The sequence below is a fragment of the Macaca nemestrina genome, chromosome 17 (assembly GCF_043159975.1).
Source record: "Macaca nemestrina isolate mMacNem1 chromosome 17, mMacNem.hap1, whole genome shotgun sequence".
NCBI classification, from domain to species: domain Eukaryota; kingdom Metazoa; phylum Chordata; class Mammalia; order Primates; family Cercopithecidae; genus Macaca; species Macaca nemestrina.
Genome location: NC_092141.1, coordinates 62495800 through 62517624, shown reverse-complemented (window position 1 = coordinate 62517624; position 21825 = coordinate 62495800). Strand labels below are relative to the sequence as shown.

The following is a 21825-nucleotide window of genomic DNA, read 5'->3' as shown; positions in this document are numbered from 1 at the left end:
ATGGTGAGTCTGAACCTGGTCTGGATGTGGAAGTGTCACCTTAGGGTGCTTTGGAGAAACTAGAGTCTTCTTCAGGGGTGTAGAATGTTCAACCTCCGTAGTGGGTTCTGGAGTGATAGTAAGTCCCAGGTCCAAAAGTTGAGCTGCAATGCTGGTTGACATTGGATGCTGAGCTTGATCCTGACCTGGCGTTGGAACTGTTACCTCTTAATATACTGGAGGTTGGGGTACAACCTTAGGAGGCTGAGTTGGGGTCTCCTGCGTGGTTGGAGAAAGTTCAACCTCTGTCGTGGATTCTGGAGTGATGGTAAGCCCCAGGCCCAAAGGCTAAACTGTGACACTGGGCAGTGTTGAATGCTGAGCTTGATCCTGACCTGCTGTTACCTCACAATGAGCTTGAGGTTGAGCTGCAACCTCTGTAGGTGGCTCTGGAAGCTGAGTTGAGTTCTCCATGGTTGGAGAAAAAAAAACATGGTTGTGGAGTTGTGGTAAGTTCCAGGTGCAAAGGTTGAACTATGACCTGTTAGGTTTGTGTGCTGAGCCTGAACCTGGTCTGGAGGTGGAAGCATCACCTCAGGGTGTTTTGGAGGAGCAGTAGTCTTCCTCAGGGTTGTAGAATGCTCAGCCTCCATAGTGGATTCCGGAGTGATGGTAAGCCCCAGCTCTAAAGGTTGAAATGTGACACTGGGTGATACTGGATACTGGGCTTGGTCCTGGCCTGCTATTGCAACTGTCATCTCATGCATTGGAGGTTGAGCTGCAACCTCCTGAGGTGGCTCTGGATGCTGAGCTGGGACCAGCTGCTGGCTTGAAGGTTCTACCTCCATAGGGGGCTCTGGAGTCTGAGCTGGAACCCCCTGCTGAGTTAAGAGATGGTTCCACCTCCTGAGGGAGCTCTGGAGGTGAAGATGGGGCCATCTGCTGGGTCTGAGAGGGTTCTACCACCACAGGTGCCTCTGAGGACTGAGCAGGGCCTGCCTGCTGGACTGGAGAGGATTCTACCTCTTTAGGTGGCTCTAAAAGCTGAATTGGGGTCTGCTGTAGGACTGGAGATGGTTCGACCTTCTCAGGTGGCTCTGATGGCTGAGCTGGTATCTCCCGCTGCGGTGGAGGACTGACCTCTTCGGTGGACTTTGGAGGATGACCTGAGGCTTCTTGCTGGGTTGCAGATGGTTCAACCCTTAGGGGGCTCTGGTGGCTCAGCTGGGAACTCTTGCTGGACTGGAGAAGGTTCTACTTCCTTTGGGGGATCTGGAGTCTGAGGTTGGGCTTCTCGCTGGGCTGGAGAAGACTCAGCCTCCTCAGGGGTCTGTGGATGCTCAGCTGCAGCCTCTTGCTGGGTTGGAGAGGGGTTCTCATTATTAACAGGTTCTGGAGATTGAACTGAAGTCTCCTGTTGACCTGCTAAAGGTCCAGTGTCTTCTGATGACTCTAGAGGCAGAGATGGGCCCCCATGCTGGGTGGTGCAGAAGGTTCTACATCATTACCTGGCCCTGAGAGCTGAGCTGTAGCCTCCTGGTGGATTGGAGAAGTTCCTACCTCTGCAGTAAGCTCTGTTGCTATGGTGAGCTGCATGTCTGGAGTCCTAATAGTGACATTGGGCAAATCTGAATGCTGAGCTTGGTGGTGACCTGGAGGTGAAATTGTCACTTCATGATGTGCTGGAGGCTGAGCTGGGGCCTCCTGCTGGCTGGAGAAGATTCAGCCTTCCCAGAAGACATAGAAGGCTGAGCTGGCTGCTTCTGCTTACTGGCGGAAAGTTCAGGCTCCACAGGAGGATCCGGAGGCTCAGTTGGGGCCTCCTCCTGGCTTACAGAAGGTTCCACTCCTCTGGAGGCTGAGCTGGGGCCTCCTGCTGGGCTTTGGAAGATTCAGTCTCCTTGGTAGGCTCTGAAGTTATGGTAACCTACACATCCACAAGTTTAACTGTAACACTGGACAAGTTAAAAGGAGGTTGATCTTCACCTGGAGGGTGAATTGTCACCTCATGATTCGGTGGAGTTTGAGCTCCACTCTCCATAGAGGACTCTGGAAGCTGAGTTGGAGCCTCTTGCTGGGCCTCAGAATGTTCAACCTCCCAGGAAACTCAGAAGGCTCAGCTGGCTCTTCCTGCTCACTGGGGGAAGGTGCACACTCCATAGGAGGACCTGGAGGCTCAGTTGGGGCCTCCTTCTTGGTTGCAGAAGGTTCCACCTCCTCTGGAGGCTGGGTTGGGATCTCCTGCTGGGATGGAGAAGATGCTGCCTCCTCGATAGGCTCTGAAGTTATGATCTCCACATCTGCAGGTTTCACTGTAACGCTGTAATGCTGGGCAAGTTAGAATGAGCTTGATCCTCACCTGGAGGGTGAACTGTCACCTCATGATTTGGTGGAGTTTGAGCTGCACTCTCTGTAGAGGACTCTGGAGGATGAGCGGGGGCCTCCTGCTGGGTCTCAGAAGGTTCAACCCCCCAGCCCCCACAAGAAACTCAGAAGGCTGAGCTGGCTGCTCCTGCTTGCTCACTGGGGGAAAGTTCAGCCTCCACAGGAGGATCTGGAGGTCCCTTGCTGGGTTGCAGAGGGTTTCCTCTCCTTAGGGCACTCTGGTGTCCGAGCTGGAGCCTCTAATTGTGTTGAGGAAGAGTCCATCTCCTTGGTGTGCTCTGGAGGCTGAGCAGTGGCCTGTTCCTGGCTTGATGTAAGTTCCTTACCTGGCTCTGGAGTTACCACAAGCTCCACACCCACAGGTTTGACTGTGACACTGGGCAAGTGTCAGTGCTGAGCTTCACTCCAACTTTTCAATGGAACATTTACCTCATGATGTATCAATGGAGAGCTACCATCTCTTCAGAGGCAGGTCACTGCTGTGCTGGGGCCTCCCGCTCTGTTGAAGAAGAGTGGACCCCCTCAAGGCAGAGCTGGGGCCTCCTGCTGGGTTGAAGAAGGTTCTCCCTCCTCAGGGAGCTGTGGAAGCTGCTCTGGGGCTTCTTCCTGGAGTGAAGAGGACTGGATCCCTTCAAGGGTCTCTGGATTTTGAGTTTCGGGCTCTAGACGGAGTTGAGAAAGACTGACTCGCTCAGGAGGCCCTGGAGGCTCATCTGAGTTCACCCGGAGTTCTGGAGGCAGGCTGCCCGGATACAGTATATCCATATTTGAATCCAAATACTCATCCTGCAAAGTTTGTTTCTGACACTGAAGTTTTGATACAAATAGATGTGGAGTTCCAACAACAACCTTAGCAAGCTTCCAATGCTTAGCTAGATCTTTCTTCAGGTTCTTGGGCAACAGTAAACTTGGTTGCTTTTGAATTCTTATTTATTTTATTTTATTTTTAAGTTTATTTATTTATTTATTTATTTATTTATTTATTTATTTATTGAGACAGTCTCGCTCTGCCACCCAGGCTGGAGTGCGGTGGCGTGATCTCGGCTCACTGCAACCTCCACCTCCCGGTTCAAGCTATTCTCCTGCGTCAGCCTCCTGAGTAAGTGCAGGTGCGTGCCACCACGCCCTGCTAATTTTCTGTATCTTTAGTAGAGACGGTGTTTCACCGTGTTATCCAGGATGGTATCGATCTCCTGACCACGTGATCCGCCCGCCTTGGCCTCCCAAAGTGCTGGGATTACAGGTGTAACCCACCGCGCCCCGCCTGAATTCTGACTATCTAGAGGTGGAAGAAATAAAGAATTTAATCTGCCTGATGATCTGCAGCCTGAGCTAGATCTGCAGTTTGAACCTTACTTTTGAGGCGAAGAGGCCGAGCTAGGGTCTGATTCTGATCCCAGTTCAGCATTGGAACCACCTCTGGGAGTCATCCAGATCCTGGTGTGCAGCCGCTAACTGCTCTGGCCCCGGGGGCAGCTCTCCAGCTGAATCCGTGTCCAGGAATGGAACCAAAGTCTGGGTCAAAGTCTCAGTCGATTCCTGAGGCGGAGCTGACATCTGGGAGGAAGCAGAGGACCCCAGGTAATCAAAGTCCCCAGGGTCTGCCGGTGGGGGCGGGGGGCGGGGGTAAGCGCAAGGGAAGATTCGGGTGGGAGATTGGGGGAGCGGGAAAACCAGGGCTCAGTCGGCCCCAGAGGGTCGGAAGTCGGCTGGAGCGGGTCCTGGACCCACTCCAGAAGCTGAGCCTCCTGAACTAGTAGCCATAGTAGTTGCCAACTTAAGGAGGGGCCGTGGGACCCAGAGGTGCAGCTGGGACATGACATGCTCTGGCGCCGCGCACTTAGCGGGAGCCATTCTGGCAGCCCCTGAGACGCTTGCGCCCCTGACAACCGCGCGCCCCGCCCCGTCCTTTATGACACCTTTATTTACACCGCCTTTGTTAGGCTCAGGTCTAGATCCGCTCCGCGTCACCAGGGCGATCTTATCCCACAATCCCACCCAAACCCCTCTTCCCGTCCCACCCCACCCCCGAACACCCCTCCCTTCCGCTTAGCGAGAAAGGATTTGGGCCGCAGACCCGGGTGGTCCCGCTACTCCAGCCTCCTGTTGTGGTGGGGTTTGGTGGGATAGGGACGCGGCAGAGCTTCCCAAGGAAGTCACAGGACCTCGGGATATTCAGAAGTGCTAGTCCCATTCTGGCAGCCTGAACTGCCTCCTCCAAGCTGAAATCCGAGAGATACTCTTCCTCCTCTTGGCCATACTGCTTCCAGGGAGAGCAACTGACCTGCAAAACGTGCGCCAGTTAGGGTGGCAGGCAGGACGTACATTACAGTCATTTATTCCAGAATGTCGCCATTTTCGCTAAACTTTTGATATCTTTTGTTGCATGTTTGATAATTAATTCACCACCCGATTAGGAAGGAGCTGTCAGGGAATAAACGAGGACTCCAAATTTTCTGTAGGAGAGGTTTTGGGGAGTGGGCAATTCAGTCTGGGGGAGAAGGCTTTAATCCGAGTGAAGAGCCCTTTGCACTAGCCTAGAAGGAGGCTGAACTGTCATCCTGCCTTGACTCACAACCATTACCCTAGAAGTTACAGCACTACTCTTCAGAGGTCTACCCTGCGTGCACACACGGAGAAAACACTTAGTTCGTGAAAGTCAGCATGTTAAATTCTTTCCTGAAATGTGACTGTAACTAGAACCCAGCTGACTTCCCCACAGTCATTCTCTGAGACTGAGTCTCACTCTGTCGGCCAGGCTAAAGTGCAGTGGCCCAATCTCAGCTCACTGTAACCTCTGCCTCCCTGGTTCAAGCCATTCTGCCTCAGCCTCCCGAGTAGCTGAGATTATAGGTGCCTGCCCCGCTAATTTTTTTGTATTTTTAGTAGAGATGGGGTTTCATCATGTTGGCCAGGCTGATTTTCAATTCCTGACCTCAAGGGATCTGCCCGCCTTAGCCTACCAACATGCTGGGATTACAAGTGTGAGCCACCATGCCCAGCCTCCCCACAGCTATTCTTACCTATTTTATTACTCATTGTCTGGCACAATCACCAGTATGTGAACTCCAAGGTGCTTCATCTTATTCCAGTGCCTAGCATAGGCATATGGTGCATAGTAATAGTGCCAGAGATTTTATTTTGGATACACCTGACATTTATCAATACCAAGTGTGCAAAGAAAAGAGATTATTTCAGTCTTCCCATTCAGTAGCTCCTGCTTGAGTATATGACCTGAAGAACACATAAGAAGAACCCACCACTCATCCCCCTCCCCAAGTTCCTAACCCCTGTTAAAAGAAGAAATACACGTACCTCTATAAATTTTACAAGCAACTAAAATAACTAGAGGTTCATCTGCATTTATAAGGTTATTTGGGAATGCAAGTATCTACTGAGTGTTAATTCTTGAAATAATTTGCACATTCCTGTGGATTTCTTACATCACCAATTCTTTCTTATATGTCTATTCATTTTAAGTGTAGTATATGATTATATTCATGAAATTCAAATGATACAAATAAACTCAAATCTATTTGTATTAGAAATTAGTAAGAATTAACAGTAAAGTTAATTCTTTATTGATTTGTTTATGCACCTTCCTCTATCGCTGGTTTATAAGCTCCATAAGTGCTAGAGGAAACCATATCTTATTCTTTTTTCATTCCCAGAACCAAGCACAGTTCTTGGCATATAATAGAGGATAGATGATCTGTTGATTGAGCAAATGAATAAAACAATAAACAAGTAAAAAATAAAATTACTTCTGGCAAGGCACGGTGGCTAACGCCTGTAATCCCAGCACTTTGGGAGGCCGAGGCGGGTGGATCACGAGGTCAGGAGATCGAGACCATCCTGGCTAACATGGTGAAACCCCATCTTTACTAAAACTACAAAAAATAAAAATAAAAAATTAGCTGGGTGTGGTGGCGGCCGCCTGTAGTCCCAGCTACTCGGGAGGCTGAGGCAGGAGAATGGCATGAACTCAGGAGGTGGAGCTTGCAGTGAGCCAAGATCATGCCACTGCCCTCCAGCCTGGGCGACAGAATGAGACTCCATCTAAAAACAAAAGAAAACAAAACAAAATTTAAATTACTTTCTCCAACTGAAGAGAAGGAGAAATGCTTGTAGGGAAGGAGAAATGAAGACTGATTTTCAAATGTTGAGTGCTACTGGGAAGACTGGCCTGTATCATGAGTCACGGTGGAGCCTTTCTGGACAACCAGGATGCTTCAGAAGGACTCTGAGCCGCTGGGTGGTACAGACATTTGTCACCTTGGATAACCTTGCCACAGTTCTTGTTGTCAACAATTTCCCTTCATTTCACTGAAAAAAAACAAAGCCCTCTCAGGTGCCTTAGGCCTTTCCTTGATTTTATTTTAAAACATTATTCTGTTTTCTGTATTTGTAAAAGGCAAAAAACACAGAAACTAGGTATATGTGCTAAAGTAGAAAAGAACACTTAAACTAGATAACAGTGGGGGTCAAGTAGTAACCCCAGGCTCTGAGTTCAGTAAATAAATAAATCTAATATGAATTACATTTCTCCTCTCACCTGTCTATTGAGTTGTAGAACATTTCCTTCATTACTGTATCAGTGATGGGCTTTATGCTGTGAAATTCTCAAAACTTAAAGCTTATGAAATGGTCTCAAGATCCAAAGAGCACTAAAAACTCATTACTTACAAAATGATACCAAGTAACTGTTTCATAATTTTTTTTTTTTTTTGAATCTCGCTCCGTCACCCAGGCTGGAGCGCAGTGGCACGATCTTAGCTCACTGCAACCGCTGCCTCTCAGGTTCAAGTAATTCTCCTGCCTCAGCCTCCTGAGTAGCTGGGATTATAGCACGCACCACCACGCCTGGCTAATTTTTGTATTTTTAGTAGAGATGAGGTTTCACCATGTTGCTCAGGCTGGTCTTGAACTCCTGACCTTGTGATCCACCCACCTTGGCCTCCCAAAGTGCTGGGATTACAGGCATGAGCCACTGCGCCTGTCCTGTTTCATAATCTTTACCGTATCTTCATAATATTTGAACGGCTATGTGAAATAGTCACAGGTTGGAAATAAATCATAGTCCAAAAGTTAAATAATACCTCACAGGTAATCATTTCAGTTACAGGAAGTGGAACCAGGACTGAAGAGGATTTTTATGGGTTCAGAATGGGAGAGTGTGTGCTGATTGGTTTCTGAGTATGCCAAAAAGGCTAAAAGAAAGGTACCATTTAAAAATGGGCACAGCGTAAAAAAACAATTAGGGAAGGGTAGGCATATGTAAAATAGGTAAAAGGCGGGGATCAATCAGAGGCAAGCGTGCCAAACAAAAAGAGAGGCTCTCAATCTGTCCATGGATTTATCCAAGACTTGTAGCTTGGCTTTCAGGCTTTAAACTGTCTGGTTTGGAGGTCAGCTTTCACAGGGACCCACCCCTGTCTGCCTAGGATTTGTCTGCCTCCTGCCGCTATCAATACCTTAATTTTAAAGTATTGCTTTAAAAATGCTGACAATCATCTGAGCCTCTAGCAAGTCATGATCTTTTTGCTGGTGGGGCGTCTTGCCTCAATGTCACGCCTGCTGACTGATTAGGGTAGTGGTTGCGGAAGGGTTAGGTGGCCATAACAATTTCTTACAATAAGACAATTATGTTTGCCACATTGATTGACTCTTCCTTTCACAAAAGATTTCTCTGTACCATGCATTATTGTTTGATAGCATTTTACCCACAGTAACTCTTTTTTCAAAATTGGAGTCGATCCTCTCAAACTCTGCTGCTGCTTATTAACTAAGCTTATGGAGTATTCTAAATTCTTTGTTGCCATTTCAACACTGTTCACAGCATCTTCACCAGGAGTAGATTCCATCTCAAGAAACCACTTTCCTTGCTCATCCATAAGAAGCAACTCCTGGCCTGGTGCAGTGGCTCATGCCTGTAATCCCAGCACTTTGGGAGGCTGAGGCAGGCGGATCACCTGAGGTCAGGAGTTTGAGACCAGCCTGGCCGACATGGTGAAACTCCATCTCTACTAAAAATACAAAAATTAGCCGAGCATTGTGGCATGCACCTGTAATCCCAGCTACTTGGGAGTCTGAGGCAGGAGAACCACTTGAACCCGGGAGGCAGAGGTTGCAGTGAGCCGAGATTACGCCACTGCACTCCAGCCTAGGGGACAAGAGCCAGACTTCATCTCAAAAAAAAAAAAAAAAAAAAAAAAAGGAGCAACTCCTCATCCATTCAAGTGTTGTCATGAGATGGCAGCAATTCAGTTTCATCTTCAGGCTCCACTTCTAATTCTAGTTATCTTGCTATTATCACAACATCTGCAGTTACTCTCCACTGAAATCTGAACTCCTCAAAGTCATCCATAAGCGCTGGAATCAATTTCTTCTAAATTGTTGTTGTTGTTGTTGTTGTTGTTGTTGTTGTTTTTGAGATGGAGTCTTGCTCTGTCACCCAGGCTGGAGTGCAATGGCACGATCTCAGCTCACTGCAACCTCTGCCTCCTGGGTTCAAGAAATTCTCCTGCCATGGCCTCCCAAGGAACTGGGATTACAGGCACTTACCACCACGCCTGGCTAATTTTTGTATTTTTAGTAGAGACAAGGTTTCACCTTGTTGGCCAGGCTGGTCTCAAACTCCTGACCTCAGGTGATTCACTTGCCTTGGCCTCTCAAAGTGCTGAGATTACAGGCGTGAGTCACTGTGCCCGGCCTAAACTCCTGTTAATGCTGATATTTTGGCCTCCTCCCATAAATAATGAGTATTCTTTTTCTTTTCTTTTTTTTTTTTTAAGATGGAGTCTTGCTCTGTCACCCAGGCTGGAGTGCAGTGGTGCAATCTCAGCTCACCACAAGCTCCGCCTCCCGGGTTCACGCCATTCTCCTGCCTCAGCCTCCCGAGTAGCTACTTTTTTTGGAGGTCAGCCCGGCTACTTTTTTTTTTTTTTTTTTTTTTTGTATTTTTAGTAGAGATGGGGTTTCACCATGTTAGCCAGGATGGTCTTGATCTCCTGACCTCGTAATCCACCCGCCTTGGCCTCCCAAAGTGCTGGGACTACAGGCATGAGCCACTGTACCCGGCCAAGAGGAATCACCATCTATGTCAGCAATAGCCTTAGAGAATGAACTTCTGAAGTAATAAGACTTGAAAATGGAAATTACTCCTTGATCCATGGGCTATAGAACAGATGTTGTGTTAGCAGTATGAAAACATTGATCTCCTTGTACATTTCCATCAGAGCTCTTGGATGACCAAGTGCATTGTCAATGAATAGTAATATTTTTAAAAGAATCTTTTTTTCTGAGCAGTAGGTCTCAACAGTAAACTTAAAATATTCAGTAAGCCATGCTATAAATATGTGCTGACATCAGGCTTTGTTTTTTCATTTATAGAGCACAGGCAGAGTAAATTTAGCATGATTCTTAAGGGCCCTAGGATTTCTAGAAAGGTAAAAGAGCATAAAGTCACCACCTGCATTAGCCCTTATCAAGAGAGTCAGCCTATCCCTTGAAGCCAGGCATTGACTCCTCTCTAGCTATGAAAGTCCTAGGTGGCATCTTCTTCCAATAGAAGGATGTTTCATCTACATTGAAAATCTGCTATTGAGTGTAGCCACCTTCATCAATGATCTGAGCTAGATCTCTCGACAACTTGCTGCAGCTTCTCCATCAGCACTTGCTGCTTCCCTTTACACCTTTATGTTACAGAGATAGCTTCGTTCCTTCAGCATCATGAACCAACCTCTGCAAGTTTCAAACTTTTCTTCTGAAGCTTCATCGTCTCTCTTAGCCTTCATAGAATTCAATAGAGTTGTGACCTTGGTCTGGATTAACTCTTCATCCAAATGAACTCTTCATCCTCAGCACCCAAGTATATGACTCATAGGCAGTTCCACTGCATAAACAAACAACACAAAATGAGGAAACTCAGAGCAAAGTGCCAGACACTGCAAGTGTTTCTGGAATAACTTCCCTCCTGGCCTGGTCTTTGCAATCCAGATTGTCAGTTTCTGGGGAAAATAACTTTCTGTCATACAAACGTCCGAGGAGCAAGGAGCGTAGGAGGCCTGGGACCATGGCTCAGGGTGGATTAGAATCAAGCACCAAAAAGCTTAAAGGAATTTCTGCTTTCCTTTGTTTATGGTGATTTACCAAAAGGCCTTTGAGGAAGTAGTTCTGCCTTTGAGACCTTAGAGAAGCAGACAAGCTCCTGCAGTTTTCCTTCAAGATTTCTCTCGGTTCTCCTCCTTGGGTCTGATTATTAAAAGACATAACCATCTCTGTGGTTTCTGTTACTTCCATCTTGGTTTCTTCTTTTCTAGCAACTGTGTGGATTTGACAACCAGCAATTACAAGAACCTGAATGAAAGCAGGTCTCTTGCGCCAGTTATATTTCCTGCACTCTAGTAAAACAAAGCTCCTCGTCAGTCTGGCGTAGATGATACTCCCACTCCCGCCTCCACCCCTGCTCATCATAAAAGGATCCCTTGGATAGGGCTTTACAGCTTTCAGGACACTTTCACATGTTCAAGTCTTAAAGGCAGGGCAGGCAGAGCTCATGCAGAGATGGGGCCGTCCCGGCACCCACTGCTGTCTCTCCCCCGCCCAAGCCCAAGCACGATGCTGAGCTCAGTGAAAGTTTAACGATACTTTAGATTGATGGATCCCCTTAGTTTTCCACTTTCTCAGAATATCTCATCTGATCATCATATTAAAACACAAAAAAATTAGGCTGGCTGCGGTGGCTGACACCTGAAATCCCAGCACTTTGGGAGGCCGAGGTGGGTGGATCACCTGAGGTCAGGAGTTAGAGACCAGCCTGGCCAACATGGTGAAACCCCGTCTCTATTAAAAATACAAAAAAAAACTAGCCAGGTGTGTTGGCAGGTGCCTGTAATCCCAGCTACTCGGGAGGCTGAGGCAGGAGAATCACTTGAACCCTGGAGGCAGAGGTTACAGTAAGCCGAGATCGCATCACTGCACTCCAGCTTGGGCAACAAGAGCGAAATTCCGTCTCGGAAAAAAAAAATAATAATAAATACAAAAAATGAGCTGGGCATGGTGATACAAAAGTAATGCAGTTTTGCTAATGCTTTTAATGGCAAAAACCACAATTACTTTTGCACCATCCTAATAGTTCTTTAAGGTTGGCAAGGTGGGAATTCACATCCCATTTCAAGGATGAAGTAAACTGAAGCTCAGAGCACTGAATGATTTTCCCAGGCCCCCCTGCGGTGTAACCCTTCTGAGAAGATCTCATCAGAACTTCAACTCTGCCCACCACCAATAAGAGAACAATAAGAGCTAACATTTATGGAATGGCTCGCCTGGTGCAGGCGGTGCTTAGCGCCTCATATGTGCTCCACATCAGCAGGTGGAAAGGAAGTGGTTATCTTTACGCACTGTTGGATTCCCAAGGATGTCAGTCCAAACGCGCTTCTTGGGCACCTATCCTGGGCCCAGGAAAGTAGTTTTGGAAATACAGAAAACAAGAACTAGTGGCATTTACAGTACCTACTGTGGAGTTAGTGAGGCAAGATGAAATCACATGAGGCAGGTGTGGTGGCTCACACCTGTAACCCCAGCCCTTTGGGAGACCGAGGCGGGTGGATCACCTGAGGTCAGGAGTTCAAGACCAGCCTGACCAACATGGTGAAACCCCATCTCTACTAAAAATACAAAAATTAGCTACGCATGGTTGTGGGCCCCTGTAATCCCAGCTACTCGGGAGGCTGAGGCAGGAGAATCACTTGAACCCTAGAGGCAGAGGTTGCAGTGAGCCGAGATCATGCCAGTGTACTCCAGCCTAGGCAAGAGAGTGAGACTCCATCTCAAAAAAAAAAAAAAAAAAGAAAGAAAGAAATCACATGAAAGCAATGAACCACACGAACCTAATGCATGGGTAAGCAGGCTGTGGTGTCATGATGTAGATTAGGTTATATCCACTGTTCCCAGCTCAAACTCTCTCTAACTGTGTTTTTCCTCTACTCCACACCACAACAATCAACAGAGAAGGCTTCTGTGACCACATGTGTGGAGGTTTGCCTCCACATACCAAGGACCGGACGGCAGCTGGGTGTCTTCTAATTCAGTTCTGACACTATGTACATGGAGATAGTGTCAGATCCCACAGGCTAGGGGTTCAGTGTCCAATACTGCCCCACTCCCACACCAGTCGCAAGTCCAGGCCTCCAGAACTTCTGACCAACAGGCTTCAAGTTAGGCTTCCCATGACCCCTTTTCGAGTTCAATTAATTTGCTGGATCAGTTCACAGAACTCAGGGAGACACTTAAATTTACTGGTTTATTAGAAGGTATATTACAAAGGATACAGATGAAGATGATACAGAAGGGCTGGGCTCCCAACTAAACTCCACCCTTAAGCCTGGAACCATGGCCCTAGATGAAAACAGCTGACCCCATTTTTCCACCCAAATGTTGCCTTTTTTGGCCTGCCCTGCCCTATCCTGTTCCCATAAAATACTTCAGGTGGCAGAGCCACACAAGCTAGCTGAGCTGTAAGCAGAGAAGCACCTGAGCATCAGAGACTACGGATAGATGCAGCTAACTTCAGATGGTGCAGCTTCCGAAAGGGGCCCAGCTGGAGATGGCCAGGCTTCAGGGAAAGATCACCTTCCCATCCCCTTTCCAGCCTTCCTTTCCACTGAGTCACCCACCAAAGATCACCTTCCCATCCCCTTTCCAGCCTTCCTTTCCACTGAGAGTCACCCACCGCTCGATAAAGTCTTCCTCATTCATCACCTTTTTTTTTTTTTCTTTTTTGAGATGGAGTCTCACTCTGTCTCCCAGGCTGGAATGTAATGGCACGATCTCGGCCCACTGCAACCTCCGCCTCCGGGGTTCAAGCAATTCTTGTGCCTCAGCCTCCAGAGTAGCTAGGACTACAGGCGCACGCCACCACACCTGGCTAATTTTTGTATTTTTAGTAGAGGCAAGTTTTCACCATGTTGGCCAGGCTGGTCTCAAACTCCTAACCTCAAGTGATCTGCCCACCTCGGCCTCCCAAAGTGCTAGCATTACAGGCATGAGCCACTGCGCCCGGCCATTCATCACTTTTCAAACAGTTCATGTGACCTTATTCTTCCTGGATGCTGGACAAGAATCTGGGTGCCAAGAGGGCAGGGGCTCCCACTCTGACCCTCCACTGAGCTGGTTGGCACTTGGCCACCCCTGGATGGCAGGACTGAAAGAGCATTGTTTGTAACATGCTTGGACACTGTGCGGGGCCTGCACAGAGCCTGCTCCAGGCAGAGAGGAGCAAATGGCCTGTTCCAGCATTAGTCCCCTCCACACTCATTCACTCACACTTTCCCTCCCATAAGGAGTGGCCAGTGACAGGCTGAGTGCAACAAGCCACTCAGTTCCCACTTGTGAAGGGGGTGGAGGGAAGTATCCCATCTAAGAGACATGTAGGGTGAGGTATGGGGGAAGGGGTGCAGAGCTTCCACGCCCTCCCTGGGCCCACCACCCTCCAGGAAGCTCCAGTGTTCAGCGATCCAGAAATCCAGAAGCTCACTGGGCCCTGTCCTCTTGGGGCTTGTTTTGTTTTTGAGACAAGGTCTTGCTCTGTCATCCAGGCTTCAGTGTAGTGGCGCAATCTCGGCTCACTGCAACTTCTACCTCCCAGGCTCAAGCCCTCCTGAGTGGCTGGGACTACAGGCGTGCACCACCAGGCCCAGTTGCTTTTTTGTATTTTCCATAGAAATGGAGTTTTTCCATGTTGCCCAGGCTGGTCTCAAACTCCTGGCCTTAAGCAATCCACCTGCCTTGGCCTCCCAAAATGCTGATTAGAGGCTGAGCCACCAAGCCTGGCCTCTTGGGTTTTTATGGAAGCCTCATGATGTCAGCCTTCCTTCCCCCAGGGTTGTGGTCTTCAGACTCACAGTCATGAAATTAGGGGAACATTCAAGTGAAAGGAGGACAGGAGAAGGTCAGAGGCCTGCCCCTGAGGCCTAACACACCCAACGTTCTAACGTTCTAACAAGACTGTAAGAAGGGCTCTGGGAGTATGAGCCAGGAACAACCCAACGAGTTCACCTTGCCTGCTGCCTAGACTGAGCCCATTAGTCAAGACCGGTACTGCAATAGGGAAAGTAATTCACGCAGAGCCGGCTGTGTGGGAGACCAGAGTTTTATTATTTCTCAAATCAGTCTCCCCAAGCATTCAGGGATCAGAGTTTTTAAGGATAATTTGGTGGGTGGAAGGGCCAGTGAGTTGGAAGTGCTGACTTGTTGGGTCGGAGATGAAATCATAGGGAGTTAAAGCTGTCCTCTTCCATAGTCAGTTCCTGGGTGGGGTCCACAAGATCACATGAGCCAGTTTATTGATCTGGGTGATGCCAGCTGATCCATCAAGTGCAGAATCTGCAATATATCTGATCTTAGGTCTTAACAATAGTGATGTTATCCCCAGGAGCAATTTGGGGAGGGTCAGAATCTTGTAGCCTCCAGCTGCCTGACTCCTAAACAATAATTTCTAATCTTTCGGCTAATTTGTTAGTCTTACAAAGGCAGTCTAGTCCAGAGGCAAGAAGGGGGTTTGTTAAGGGGAATGAGCTGTTAATCATCTTTGTTTCAAAGTCAAACTATAAATTTAAGCTCCTCCCAAAGTTAGTTTGGCCTATTCTTAGGTTTGAACATGGACAGCTTGGAGGTTAGAAGCAAGATGGAGTTGGTTAGGTCAGATTGCTTTCACTGTCTCAGTTATAATTTTGCAATGGCAGTTTCAGAACCATAGATGAAAACCAATATATATCATAACACCACACAGACTACGCTGTCAGAGTTACAGTAAATCAAAGGAAAGCGAAGATGGAAGATTTAGTGCTGCACTGTTCAATATGGTAGCTGCTAGCCACATGTGACCATTGAGCACCTAACATGTGGCCAGTCTAAACTGAGATGTGCTGTAAGTGCAAAAAACACAACAGAGTTTTAAAACTTGGTACAAAAATAAGATTGTAAACATATCTCATTAATTTTTACACTGATTACATGTTAAAATAATAATGTTTTGAGTATGTTAGGTTAAATAAATTAGTAAAATTAATTTGGTGGGGCACAGTGCCTCAAACCTGTAATCCCAACAGTTTGGGAGGCTGAGGCAGGCGGATCACCTGAGGTCAGGAGTTCAAGATCAGCCTGGCCAACATGGTGAAACCCCATCTCTACTAAAAATACAAGAAATTAGCCAGTTGGGGTGGCTCATGCCTGTAATCCCAGTTACTCAGGAGGCTGAGGCAGGAGAATCGCTTGAACCTGGGAGGCGGAGGTTGCAGTGAGCCGAGATTGCGCCACCGCACTCCAGCCTGGGTGACAGAGCAAGACTCTGCCTCAAAAAATAATAATAATAATTTCACTTGTTTATTGTTTGTTACTTTTTTAGTGTGGCTACAAAAAAATTTTAAATTACATCTGAAACTTACATCATATTTCTATGAGACAGGGCTGGTTTGAAATAATGATCAATCACATTTTTGTTTTTTTTGTCTTTTTTTTTTTTTTTCCAAGGCAGGGTCTCACTCTGTCACCCGGGCTGGAATACAGTGATGCGATCTCAGCTCATGGCAACCTCCACCTCCCAGGTTCAAGCGATTCTCCTGCCTCAGCTTCTTGAGTAGCTGGGATTACAGGCATGTACCACCAGGCCTGGTTAATTTTTGTATTTTGTGGTAGAGGTGAGGTTTCACCACGTTGGCCAGGCTGGTCTTGAATTCCTAACCTCAGCTGATCCGCCCGCGTCGGCCTCCCAAAGTGCTGGGATTACAGGCGTGAGCCACCGCACCCAGCCTATCAACATGTTTTAGATGCTTAACTAAATGCTAAGCATGTTATGTGTTTCATTATTTAATATTTATGTAGTCTTCACAATTTCATTATTATTCCATTTTACAGGTGAGGAAGCCATGGTTTAAAGCAGAGATCACCAACTGCTGGACCACAGACCTGCACCAGTTCACGGCCTGTTAGGAACTGAGCCACACAGCAGGAGGTGAGTGGCAGCCAACGGAGCATTACCACCTGAGGTCCGCATCCTGTCAGATCAGTGGCAGCATCGGATTCTTATAGGAGCACAAACCCTATTGTGAACTATGCATGCCAGGGATCTAGATTGCACACTCCTTATGAGAATCTAATGCCTGATGATCTGAGGTGGAACAGTTTCATCCCAAAGCCATCCCCAGCAATCCAGTTCTTGGAAGAATTGTCTTCCACAAAATCAGTTCCTGGTGCTAAAAAGGTTGGGGACCACTGGTTTAAAGGACTTAGGCACATAACTATTAAAAAGGATAAGTGAAATAAGCCAGGAAAGACAAACTTTACATGTTCACGCTTATTTGTGGGATCTAAAAATTTTAAAACAATTGAACTCATGGAGATAAAAAGTAGCCAGAGGGTTACCAGAGGCAGGGAAGGGCAGGCAGGGGTGGGTGGGAAGTGAGGATGAAGCAGGAAATTTCCCCAACCCCTTCACTGGTGGGAACCGGAGTGCACGGGCACTAGAACTAGCTGGCCGCTAGGGTACCGGCGCCAGCAAGGACAGACTCCACTGGCTCAGTCCTGCTTTGTTCCACCCCTTGCAGGAGGGGAAGCACAGGTGAGTGAGTGCAGGAGCCAGGGCGAGCACTTTTGGGTGCCAGCAGAAGCAAAGCTCTGTGTAGTACCGCGGTAGCGTCTAGGGAGATGCCCATGACCCCTGAAACCCCAGGAAGAGTTACAGTCAGCGCTCTTTTAGCTTAGTCATCCACAGACGGCTTAAGTGTTAACAGCTCAGTGGAGGGTCAGTGTGACAGTCTTTTGCACCCGCACCTGAGTTCCTGTCCGGCATCCAGGAGGAATGAGGTCACACAAACAAATTGGAGATGGTAAGTTCGGGGGATTTTATTGCCAATGAAAGTGGCTCTCAGTGGGAAGGGGAGCTGAAATGGGGATGGAGTGGGAAGATAACCTTCCCCGGAGTCCAGCCATCCCCCACCGCACTCCTCTCCGAAGCAATGTTGTCAAGCCATCCCTCTGAAGTCAAGCTGCTTCTCTCTAACGTCCAACCATAGTCTCAGACATCCCGCTGCTTCTCCTCTTCTCCTCTTCTCTGCTGGCAGAGCCTGGGGTGTTTATGGACAGAGGATGGGGGCAGGGCGGGCCATGAGTGGTTTTATAAAAGGCAACATTTGAGCAGGAAAACAGGAATGCATGTTCTCACTTAGGGCCACAGTTCCAGGCTTGAGGATGGGGCCCTCACCAGGGACCTGCCCTCTTCTGCCCAGAATTTCCCTGCCTCCTATCCCTATCAGAGATAATTAATGGGTACAAAAAATAGTTAAAGTATGAATAAGATCCTTATTTGATAGCACAACAGGATGACTTATAGTCAATAATAATTTAACTGTATGTTTTAAAATAATTACAGAAGACTGGGCACGATGGCTCATACCTGTAATCCCAGCACTTTGGGAGGCCAAGGCAGGAGGATTGCTTGAATCCGGGAGTTCAAGACCAGCCTGGGCATCATGGTGAAACCTCATCTGTACAAAAAATACAAAAATTAGCCAGATATGGTGATAGGCGCCTGTGGTCCTAGGTACTCTGGAGGCTGAGGTAAGAGGATTGCTTGAGCAAGGTCAAGGCTGCAGTGAGCCATGATCACATCGCTGCCCTCTAGCCTGGGTGACAGAGAAAGATCCTGTCTCAAAAAATAAAAAAATAAAATAACTAAAAGAGTGTAATTGGGTTATTTGTAACACAAAGAATAAATGCTTGAGGTGATGGACATCCCATTTACCCTGATGTGATTATCACACATTATATACCTATATCAAAATATCTCATGTACCTGATATATACACCTACTGTATATATATACCCACAAAATTTTAAAATGTACCCACAAAAATTAAAAATTAAAAAAGATGCATTAAAACTATACATATTAGGATAGAAAGTGTCCATAATAAACTGGGTTTTTTTTGGTGTTTTTTTTTTTTTTTTGAGATGGAGTCTCACTCTGTCACCCAGACTGGAGTGCGCGTGGTGCAATCTCGGCTCACTGCAAGCTCCGCCTCTGGGTTCATGCCATTCTCCTGCCTCAGCCTCCCAAGTAGCTGGGACTACAGGCACCTGCCACCACACCGGGCTAATTTTTTTGTATTTTTAGTAGAGATGGGGTTTCACCATGTTAGCCAGAATGGTCTTGATCTCCTGACCTCATGATCCACCCGCCTCGGCCTCCCAAAGTGCTGGGATTACAGGCTTGAGCCACCGCGCCCAGCCAATGAATTGTTTTTTTTACAATTATCGCCCATTATCAGAAAAATAAAATATACCTATATCATTTAATAAAGAAATTAAGTGTCTTGCCCAAGGCCATCTAGCCAGATAGCTGTACAGCCGGGACTTGAACCCTGGGCCTATGGTGACTCCAAGTTCACCCTTTACACCATGAGAACCAACAAGAGACTTTGGAGGACATAAGAGGCAAACTCTCACTCATGTCAGGTCTTCTTTTTGCAATATCCTTGGAAGGTGGCCAGCCAGCATCTACTTGAATACTTCCAACAACAGGGAGCTCATTACCTTTCTGGCAGCATGCTCTACTGTTGGCAGCTGGTTATTAGAATTTTCCTCCATCAAATGAGGAGAAATCTGTGCATTCTAATATCTGATCTTGAGTTCTGGATCCTCACGGAGGAGATGGCCCCGTTCAGCCAGACCAAAACTGGGCTGGCTTGCACTAGTCCCTAAAGAGAGACTTCAGGAGTGGGTCCAGCAGGTTCCACACTGCTTCATGGTGAAGGGAACACGAATCCATCCTGTATCTCACTCCTCTCACCTCCACTGACCAGCACTTCCTGCAGACTTGCCCAGGTAAAGCTTGTCTGCTGTGTGTACACTGCTTCCATGATGGGGCTTTGGGGCCTCAGCTGCAGAAATGCCTGAATTTCCATTCATGGTAGGGCCTCCCACCCTTGAAAGAATAATTATCTGCCTGCTGAGCTGATAGGTTCCCATCTGATGAGGGCTGAATGCTGTAGCTTTAGAAAAGACACCAGAAAAGGCAAGCTCCTGAACTGGCTTTGACAGATTCCCCCAGCTACTCTAAGGAAAAAAAAAAAAAAAATGACTGAGGTGGGTGTGGGATGGAGGGTTGGGGAGAAGGCCTAGAAAGGAAAAGAAAATGAATATGGGATGCTAATGAGTTCCTGTGATCTCACTGTCTCCTATTCCAGCACATGCTCCTCTGCAGAGTGATGGGGCTGCCTTGCCAGCTGGAGCCTGAAACTGTGCCCAGGTAGACAGAACCCCGAGTCCCAGGACAGCCTGGGAAGTGTTGGCTGCCTGCTAATGGAAGAATGTCCAGGATGGAAAAAAAGAGGCTGGACCTGCAAATGACATTGTATTTCAGGTATCTGCTTTACTGGTCTGCCCCTCCCCACCTCTGTAGCTCCCTCACAGTGACAGCAGAGCTGTGAACCCAGGAACAAACCCCACCATTGCCCCGTCCTCTCTCATCTCTACTTTCCACATTGAAAAATAATAAAAGAGGCCAGGCATGGTGGCTCAAAACACCTATAACACCAGCACTAGGAGGCCAAGATAAGAGAATTGCTTGAGGCCAGGAGTTCAAGACCTGCCTGAGCAACATAGAGAGACCCCCTGCCATCTCTGCAAAAACTAAAAATTAGCTGGGCATGGTGGCATGCACTTGAAGTCCCAGCTACTTGAGAGGCTAAGTCAGAAGGATCACTTGAGCCCAGAAGGTTGAGGCTGTAATGAACCATGATTGTGCCACTGCCTTCCAGCCTGGGTGACAGAGTGAGATCCTGTCTCTAAAAAATAAATAAGGTAATAATAATAAAATAAATGCCCTCCAGGAGTTTCGGTAAAGAGTCTGAAGTATATAATTTGTACTTGTACCTCAGTCCAGCCTTCTGCCAGTAACCATGATTGCAGGTTGATCCCAAAAGTTGGTGTCTTCATCTGTTTTATGCTACTATAACAGAATACCACATGCCGGGAAATTTATTAGGAATAAATATGTACTTAGCTCACAGTTCTGGAGGCTGGGAAGTCCAAGAGCATGGCACCAGCATCTGGGAAGTCCAAGAGCATGGCACCAGCATCTGGTGAGGTCCTTTGCGCAGCTTCATCCCATAATGAAAGGCAGATGGGCAAGAGAGCACAAGAAGAGGCAAGCAAGAGAGGGCCAAATTCGCATTTATAACAACCCACCCTCTCAATAGCAAACCCACTTCTGCAGTAACAACATTAACCTATTCATAAGGGTGGAGTCCTCATGACCTAATCACCTCTTAATAATCCTACCTCTTAGAACCATAACAATGGCAATTAAATTTCAACATGAGTTTTGGAGGGGACATTCAAACCACAGCTGGTACAGTTTATATAGCTAGCATGGTTAGGCTCAAATAAAGCTATCATAGGATTATTGATTGCCAATCATGTTCCAGGCTATGCCTTAAGTGCTTTGTATACTTGCAACACATTTGTGAGCTGAGAATTATTCTTATGAGCATTTTCCAGATGTGGAAACAGGGTTCAGAAGACTTAAATAGGAAGGTCGCCCAGACAAAACATAGTAGGAATTTGAACCCAGAGGGAATTTGAACCCAGGGCTGTTCTGCTCTAAAATCTGTGCTCTAACAACAAAAAAATATTCTGTTATGGCAAATTTCTAATATACACAAAAGTTCCACAAACTAGTACCATGAATCACTACATATCTGCCACCAAGTTACAATAACCATCAACACAGGGCCACTCTTGTTGCATCTCCTCCTTTTCCCTAATTTTTTTTTTTCTTTTTTTTTGAGACAGAGTTTCACTTTTGTTGCCCAGGCTGGAGTGCAATGAGGTGATCTCTGCTCACTGCAACCTCTGCCTCCTGGGTTCAAGCAATTCTCCTGCCTTGGCCTGCAGAATAGCTGGGATTATAGGCGCCCACAACCACACCTGGCTAATTTTTGTATTTTTAGCAGAGACGGGGTTTCACCATGTTAGCCAGGCTGGTCTCAAACTCCTGACCTCAGGTGACCCACCCTCCTCAGCCTGCCTAAGTGCTGGGATTACAAGCATAAGCCACCGCGCCCAGCCTACTTTTTGTATTTTTTTTTAGTAGAGACAGGGTTTCACCATGTTGACCAGGCTGGTCTCAAACTTCTGACCTCAGGTGATCCACCTGCCTTGGCCTCCCAAAGTGCTGGGATCATAGGCATGAGCCACCTTGCATGGCCAATTAAGTCATTTTTAATGAACATTAGATATCATGTCATTTCACCCATAAATAGTTCAACATATATCTCTAAAAGATAAAGACATTCTTAACCCCCTCAAAATAATAACTTTTGGTGAGAGATTACCAAGAAAATGTCCTGTTGTTCTTTCAAACAGGAAAATGGCAATATTTGCATTGCCCCCATAGGAAGA

General features: G+C 47.1%; 2 long non-coding RNA genes and 2 pseudogenes across 4 annotated transcripts in view; 1 reads left to right on the top strand and 3 right to left on the bottom strand.

Annotated features, from left to right (window-relative positions):
• Positions 1–4226, bottom strand: part of LOC105472265 (leucine-rich repeat-containing protein 37A3 pseudogene) — a 48292-nt pseudogene extending 44066 nt beyond the window's left edge.
• Positions 160–2798, bottom strand: LOC139359300 (leucine-rich repeat-containing protein 37A3-like; annotated as a pseudogene).
• Positions 3800–19692, top strand: LOC105472264 (uncharacterized). The gene is made up of 3 exons (XR_981505.3): positions 3800–3945; positions 16279–16375; positions 19608–19692. It is a non-coding gene; the product is annotated as an uncharacterized lncRNA (long non-coding RNA).
• Positions 17256–21825, bottom strand: part of LOC139359628 (uncharacterized) — a 43806-nt gene continuing 39236 nt past the window's right edge. For 2 of the 3 annotated variants that reach the window (XR_011615804.1, XR_011615806.1), the window contains exons 3-5: positions 18955–20522; positions 17816–17906; positions 17256–17486 (exon numbers count right to left, since the gene is read on the bottom strand). This is a non-coding gene — a long non-coding RNA (uncharacterized lncRNA). The remainder of the gene's footprint in view (positions 17487–17815; positions 17907–18954; positions 20523–21825) is intronic. The other variant, XR_011615805.1, reaches the window with a different exon arrangement.